Below are 8,242 nucleotides of genomic sequence, written 5' to 3' on the forward strand. Positions count from 1 at the left end.
TTTCATAAGGTACCTATACCTTGTGTTTAAGTATCGATAATTGTCTCTTGTTTTGAGTAACAATCATATTTAAATCATTTCTAAACGTAATTAACTAACCGATAATGACCCTGGATGTTTATAGTAATAATTATTGTGTTAAATAAATTAAAATATTATGAGTAAATGTTCAAATTACATAGTGACTACCCAAGAATACTTTGACACCAAATGTAATAGTTTTATATTAGGTTTTTACGATTGGACCGGGTATAGGGATATTACATCACCAAGGCATAATGAGTTTGCAACTCTTGTTTGGTATTGTCTTATACTTTATAGGTGACATGTATATAGATGTTGAAGTTAGTGCTAGTTTAATTATGTAAGTTACATGAATTTAATGGTCGTGTAAATATGTTTGTTAATAAGTGGGAGATTGATATGAAATGAGATGGCATTAGTATTTAGTTATCAATTTTTTTTTTAGTTTAAGAGACTGGTATTTATTAAGCACTTGGCTCAAGGTGGGAAGATAAAAATTACAGCTGTAAACAACATGAAAAGACATAGCAACATTAATCTAAACGGCTAAAAAACCAAAGAAACAATAAAGAAAACCACCCACTGGAAACTAAACCATAAATGCAAAAAACAAAAAAACACCCTCAGCCAAAATCAAAAGACATTAAACTCAAAATACAGTTGAAACAACTTCTCCCTTCTTGGTAAGAGACAATTTTTCAGATGATAAGACAGAGAAACCCAAGAGCTTTGAGTCCAACCATGGAGATTCAAAGAACCTTTTCCAATATCAAAGTAGTGTACGACGAATTTTGGTGTCTTAGAGACCGATCCACCCGATCCTTTTCCACTATCATAATTACCGAGCTAGGAACCCCATCAACCCAAATACCAGAATAATGTCTTCTCCTTCGTTCCATCGCCAGAATGTGGGCCGCTCCATTGATCCGTTAGGGAACGAACAGGTAATGTACTTTTTCAAAGTGTTTTTCCAACATACGAATATGGTTAATAATATATCTAAGGATTGATTTGTCTTCTTCCTTTACCTTAAGCTTTTTGATGACCATCAGAGAGTCTCCTTCCACTATCAAGCATCGAAAACCCATTCGAAGTGCAAAGAGTAAAATCCTTTCACACGCCTTAGCTTCAGCCACGAACGCATCAGCTACATCCGTAAACAGATAAGTTTCTGCTCCTACTATTTCTCCTTTAGAATCTCTAGCTAGGACTGCAGTTGAGGAAGTTTTAGAGTTGCTTTGAAAGGTTGCATCAAATTTTAATTTGATAAAACCTAGATCTGGAGGCCTCCAAAATTCATTCGGCAGGGAAATACAAGCCACTCCCATTTTCTCTTGACATAGATTTATTTCATGACCATAACCTCGAATGAATCCTAACAGTTCCTACAAAGAAAAACTAATACCTTCATAAATAAACTTATTTCTTCTGTACCATAGGGCCATAAGGAAATTGCAATAAGCTATTTGTTTAGTTCATCTGTAAAAAAAAAAATTTTAAGAAAATGATTTTTGCAGCTCAAGGCATTGTCAACTGGAGTGATTTTGATTTGAAGAGATGCCCAGACACTCTATAAAGTATCACAGGACCAAAATAGATGATCAGTATCCTCTAGTGCTGCCTTTCAAAGGGGACAGTCTACTCTAACCCGTAATTTTCTTTAATTCAGATTATAGTGATTAGGTATAAAATTGTTGAGTAACCTCTAAACATGTATTTTAACTTTTGCTGGTATGTGAATAGCCCAGAAATACCTGTAATCCTTGTAAACCACTGTGTTAGGATTGATGTAATTTGTGTTTAAGCGATGTTCTGTAATTAAGATCCGGTATTCGCTTTTCACTGTATATTCCCCAGAGCCCTTGTGCTTCCAGGCCATCGTGTCCCTCGATTTAGATCCAGATAACGAAATGGACAGAATGCGAGCTAAATGCACATCATCAACAATATTACGAACCAGTTCCTTATTCTAGGTATTATTTTCAGCTTCGATTAACTGATCGATGTTATGTCCTGATATTCTGTTATTTTTAACCCTAGGAAGCCAAGGGGTATTCCAGATGTTAACGCTAGCTCTATTGCCAACTCGCCATAAAATCCCATCTTCAATTAGATCCCGAGCACTGCAGATGCTCCTTCAGGTAAATGATGGGTAAAATCCTATCTTTGCTGATAGTATATCTGAATGGGGATAATAATGGGCTTTAAGAACTTTTGCTAACAAACAATTGGGCTGGGATAAAAGACGCCAGATTTGTTTTGCTAATAAAGTTTTATTAAACAAAAACAAAATTTTGAAACCCAGCCCACCATCACTTTTTGGATGACACAAAATGTCCCAATTACTCCAATGAATGCCCTTAGATGATTTATTATTAGAGCACCAGAACTTGTTCATGAGACATTCAAGTTTACAACATAAAATTTTCGGAAAAGCAAAATATTGCATAATGTAAACAGAAATAGCTTGCAAAACTAACTTAACAAATACTTCTTTCCCTCATATTGATAAGTAACGTAGAATCCAAACTGCGATACATTTTCTAAATTGATCGATAAAATTGGCAAAAGCCCAAACCTTCTTTCGTCTAACCATCATAGGCAACCCTAAGTATTTCTCAGTATTTGATGCTACCCTCACACCCAAGACATTAGTTATGGTATCTTTGACATCTGCATCCACATTAGCCTCAAAACAGATTAGTGATTTATCAAAATTGACCCTCTGACCCGAAAGTATCTCATACTGCTTAATAATATCTCTAACCACTTTGGTTCCCTCATTTGAAGTATCTCTAAAAAGAATACAGTCGTCCGTAAAGAATAAGTGGTTATCGAAAATCTTTCTTTTCCAACAGAAGCATCCCTCATCAACCCCTTTTGTTTTGCTTCATTAATAAGGGTTGAGAAACCCTTTGCACAAATAATAAAAAGATAAGGGCTAAGTGGATCAGCTTGTCTTAAACCTTTTGAAGGTGAGAACCACTCATTGTTTGAACCATTGGGGCTTACAGAATAGGAAACTGAACAAACACATCTTATTATAAGAACAATCCAATCCGTATAAAACCCTAAATGAGTCATCATTCCTGTCAAGAAATCCCATTCAACAAGATCATACGTTTTACTCATATCGAGTTTAAGCGAAAATTCTCATTCTTTCCTTTTGTCTTCATTTTCATCGAGTGAAGGACCTCATAAGCAATAAGTACATTATCCGAAATATGTCTTCTTGGGATAAAAGCCTCTTAGGCTTCATTAATGCAATTTCCTAAAATAGCACTAATACGATTCACCAAGACTTTTGCGATAATTTTATGAACTACGTTACAAAGACTTATAGGTCTAAAATGTGAGAGATTCTTTGGTTTATCAACTTTAGGGATCAAAACTATACAGGTTTTATTAATAGCTTCAATTTCAGAATCTCCATTTAGAACAGATAAAAAATAGCAAGAAATTTCAGAACCAATAAGATGCCAGTACCTTTGGAAGAAAATTGCTGAGAATCTATCAATGCCAGGAACTTTCAATGGCACAATTGTCTTAACAGCATATGTGATATCCTCCTCTATAAATAGTTTAAGTAAGAGAGCATTCATATCATCAGTGACTCTTTTCTCTATTAACCCAAAAACACATTTATCTGAGCTCATATCTGGAGCCGAAAATAAATCCCCAAAAAAATTCAAAGCAAGTTTAAGTATCTCCTCAGTCGTGGAAATCCTTTTGCCATTTGCCTCCTTTAATTCTTTGATTCGTCCATGTAATTGACATTGAACAACTACTTGATGAAAATAACTTGTGTTTCTGTCTCCATTTTTCAGCCAGTTGACTCGGGCCCATTGTTCCCAAAACAATTATTTTTGGTCAGCCTCTAAATTAAGGCCCAATTGAATATCCGTGATTTTAACAAGTATCTCATCTGTTGGATCCTGGTTATAAAGACAATTTAGTCTACCTTCAAGATCTGTACGCTTTTTTTTCTGCTTTCTAATTCTGAGTCTACTCCATACCTGAATCTGCTGTCCCAACTTCACAAGCTTATCCGGAACACTTCCCGAAATATTCTCTCAGTTTCTTTTAATCTTCTCCTCAAAATAATATTCTAAAACCCATTTTGCCTCAGAACAAAAAGGATTTTCGCCATAAAACGGAATATGCTTTTGCCTTCTCATGGTGTCCAGTAGAATCGGACAATGGTCTGAGAAAGAGTGGGTCAGATGTTCTAATTGATAATTAGGACAAATATTAATCCAACTCAACGATGCAACACCTAGATCTAGCCTCTCCCTTATGTTGGTTGACAAAAACCTTCCTTGTTCCCATGTAAACCATCTACCAACATAACCTTAATCATTGAGTCTGCAATCTTCCAGTGTCATTCTAAAGTCTTGCATCTGACGTTTAGCTCTAAGCCCCCCACCCTTCTTTTCCAAAGAGCTCGTGATTTTATTAAAATCCCCAGCAAAATCCAATCAGTCATTTGGTCCTGCCCCAATCGTCGAAGTAGATCTCAGAACTCTCTCCTGTTTCTTTCATCCGGATTCTCATAAAAACCTGTCAAATGCCAAGCTTCATCAATTTAATTATAGTGCACCTCAACATCAATATGGGAGGAAGAAAAACTCTTTAGCTGGATTAAAGAATTTCCTTTCTAACCCAAAGATAGACCTCTTTTTAAGCTTAAGTGTAACAACTTGATTTTGGGCCTAGTCGGAATAGTGGTTTCGAAACCACAAGTCCAGAGTTAGAGAAATTATTTTAAAATTTATTTTATGTGTTGTGGCATGATGATACGAGTGCATGAGAATTTTGGTGGATTAATTTTAGCGATTGCGTGCTTAATTGTGAAAAAGGACTAAATCGCATAAAGTGCAAAAGTCCTATTTTGATAGCTAAGGGTGTCAAATAGCTAGAGAACCAAAATTGGGGGTCTTTAAAGGGAAAGTAGACCCTTAAAATAGAGGTGGCCGGTAATAGGGATAATAGGGATGAGAAAGACAAAGTTAGGTGGCCTAAATTGAATAAAATAAAACATAAGAAAAAGGCTATCATCTTTTTTTGTTTTGCTCCTTCTTCTCCACCGATTTTCCTCCAAGAAAATGACCATGGAAGCTTGAAAAATTTCAGCAACTTAAAGCCTTTTTAAGTAAGTGGTTTTGAGGGCTTTTCTTGAATATTTTTGTACTTTTGAGATCATTATAGCATGAGCTTTCTAACAAGGGGACTATTTTACAAAGTGGTTGAAAGTATAGGTTTTTTCCATGATAGTAGACATGTTGATTTCTGAAATTTTATGGAAGAATATGAGTTATGGTTGTGAAATAAACAACTTTTGTGAAGTAGTTTTCATGGAAACCCTAACCAAGGACCATTTTGCATAAGTTGTGAAATAGATGTTACATGTGTGTAATATTGAGAATTTTGGGCTGCTTTTAGTATAAAAAGTATTCGGCTAGACTTGGTTAATGAGAAAATATGATAAAAATTAATTTTCGGACATATGGGCAAAATGGTCATTTTACCCAATTATGAATTTTCGAGTGTCTAGATTAATATGCTGATGAAATGAATGAATTTCTATCATTTTAGATCAAGAGTTACAAAATCCGGGCCTAGACCGGGGAAAAACAAAGCTAGTAGAGTAAACCGAACTAGTCGCATACATTTTGTATACCGAGATCAGTTGTATGTAAATAATACAACTACATTGTATTATATGTGTTTAAATTAATATAACATGAGTTGCTTGATTGTGGAAATGATGATGTATGATGATAATTGAGATAGTAGAACTCCATTTGAACCTCAGGAAATAAATCGGATATTCATGCCATGACATTCCGGTAATTGTGTGCTAGTGTAAGACATGTCTAGGACATGTATCAGCCACATTATGAGAGCCAGTGTAAGACCATGTCTGGGGCATAACATTGGCATTGAGACAAGAGCTAGTGTAAGACATGTCTGGGACATGCATCGGCTACAAGATGTGTCAGTGTAAGACCATATCTGGGACATGGCATCAGCACGATAGATGTGTCAGTGTAAGACCATGTCTGGGACATGCCATCGGTACGAATATGTAAGGGCTAGTGTAAGACCATGTCTGAGACATGGTGTCGGCCTCGGTTTCGATAGTCAGTGTAAGACCATGTCTGGGACATGGCATCAACTTCATGGATGAGCCAGTGTAAGACCATGTCTGGGACATGGCATTGGCATTATACCCTATGTTTGAGGCTTAGTGAATATCTGATAGCAATCCAAATGGTTCAACGGTGAGAATTACAGTTTAAGTGAAATGAGAAGAGTATAACCATGTTGTGAGTGGTACAGGTACCTATTTGAAATGTATGAGATGTAAGCTCAATATATGCTATGTGAATTGTATTGGATAATAATGAGTAAGTTGTTCTTATGCCTACTTTTGTATTATGAGAATGCTGATGAATGGTAAAGTTGTTATATTTATTTGCATGCAACTTACTGAGCTTTATGCTTACTCCCTCTCCTTTCCATTTTCTTATAGTGCCGCCTAATTAGCTCGAAGATCATCGGACATCGGAGGCATCGATCACACTATCAACCGAAGCACTTGGTATAGTTGGTTTTATTATTTTGAGTATGGCATGTATAGGGCTTAGACTTTTGAGTTTTGTGTCAATGTTAATTTAGTAAAGGTGTTAGCTTGGCATGAATCCCTTAGTTTTGTATAAAGCCTTGGATAATGGCTAATATTTATTATTGATATATGCAAATGATGATATTTTCATAAATGAGTTAATACCTTGTATGGCTAATTAGACTTTGTGTTGTTGTGTGGATTTGTCATGTTAGATGTTATGTAGGTTGATGCAAATAAGGGTGGCAAAAAGGCTTGGTAAATAGCCTTATTTTGTCCATACGGGTAGACAGACAGGCGTATATCTAGGCTATGTGTGACATACGGCCAGCCTCAGGGGCTTGTTGTCCAGCTGTGTGTCCCCTGCATGTTAAATTTGCAAGTTAGTATGTATGGTAGTAAACACACGGGCAGAGACACGGCCGTGTGTCTCAGCCATGTGAAGGGCACGGCCTAGCACACGGGTGTGTGCCTTGGCCGTGTAACCCTTAAGGATTGCTGACGTTAGAAATAGAATGTTAAGGTTTTCGAACACGGGTTGAGACATGGGCGTGTCGAGGCCGTGTGAGGGACACGGGCATGTGCCAGGCTGTGTGAAAACCCCTGTAGGTTCGAATTGAAAAATAAATCTACATAGGTAAAACACATGGGCGTGTCCTTAGGTGCTTAGGCCGTGTGTGCCACACGGGCGATCAGCACGACTATGTTCAGGATCCACACCAGCGCGTTGCCCATCCACACGGGTGTGTACCTTATTTCAAAGGTCATTTTCCTAGTGTTGGTTAAAGGACTCGAGTTGGTCCCGAGTGGTTTCCAAGAGATGTTTTAGGCCTTGTAGGCCCATGATAAGAAATTTTAGACAAAGTTGGAAAAAAAGTTTTAATTTTTAACGAGCTCGTATGATCCAACTTGTACGTGTGTATGTGATTTGTGAACAGTAATGCCTCGTACCTAGTATCGGCGTCGAACTCGAGTTAGGGGTGTTACACTAAGGTTCCAATATCAATCCCATTTTCAAATCCGCATTTCATTCTCACTGTTTCCTTCTTTTTAGCACTTAACTTTGTATCCATAAGAAACAAAATTCGGGGATTAATAGCTCTCAATTTGTTCTTTAGGCTCTTGATAGTTCGTGATCTCCCTAAACCACGAACGTTTTAGCTAAGTATTTTTATTGCATTAGACTGCTCTATTCACTAGAGCTAGCCGTTAAATCAAAAAATCCTACATCCACTTTATTCTTTACAATCGTTGGTAATCCTTCTAAATTCACTAAAGGGTTATTTTCCTCCTCCAATATTAAATTCGTGGACCCATTTCCAAAATCATCATTAATTAAAACCCTACTACCCAGATTACGCCAGTTGTCAGGCTCTTTAAAAGTAATCGGTTGACTTAATTCCGAAGGAATTAATTTGGGATTTGAAAATTGATTCCATGATTCTCCCTTGAATTACGCCCCAAATCATTTCCCCATTTACTACTTTGATTGTTGCCTTCCATAATCTCATTGTTTCACTGTGATCCATCAGCCTGCCGGAGCCACCTACTCGACACCATACTTTGTCACCGCGACGTAGCAAGCAAAGG

At 36.9% G+C, this 8,242-nt stretch overlaps 1 long non-coding RNA gene across 1 annotated transcript; it reads left to right on the top strand.

Moving 5' to 3' along the window:
* The first annotated feature begins 569 nt into the window (after positions 1–569).
* LOC108477289 (uncharacterized) lies at positions 570–6,806 on the top strand. Its single transcript, XR_001870232.2, has 4 exons — positions 570–968; positions 1,059–1,997; positions 2,065–2,165; positions 6,560–6,806. It is a non-coding gene; the product is annotated as an uncharacterized LOC108477289 (long non-coding RNA).
* The last annotated feature ends 1,436 nt before the right edge of the window (positions 6,807–8,242 follow it).

This window comes from Gossypium arboreum, chromosome 12, assembly GCF_025698485.1.
Source record: "Gossypium arboreum isolate Shixiya-1 chromosome 12, ASM2569848v2, whole genome shotgun sequence".
Classification (NCBI taxonomy): Eukaryota; Viridiplantae; Streptophyta; class Magnoliopsida; order Malvales; family Malvaceae; genus Gossypium; species Gossypium arboreum.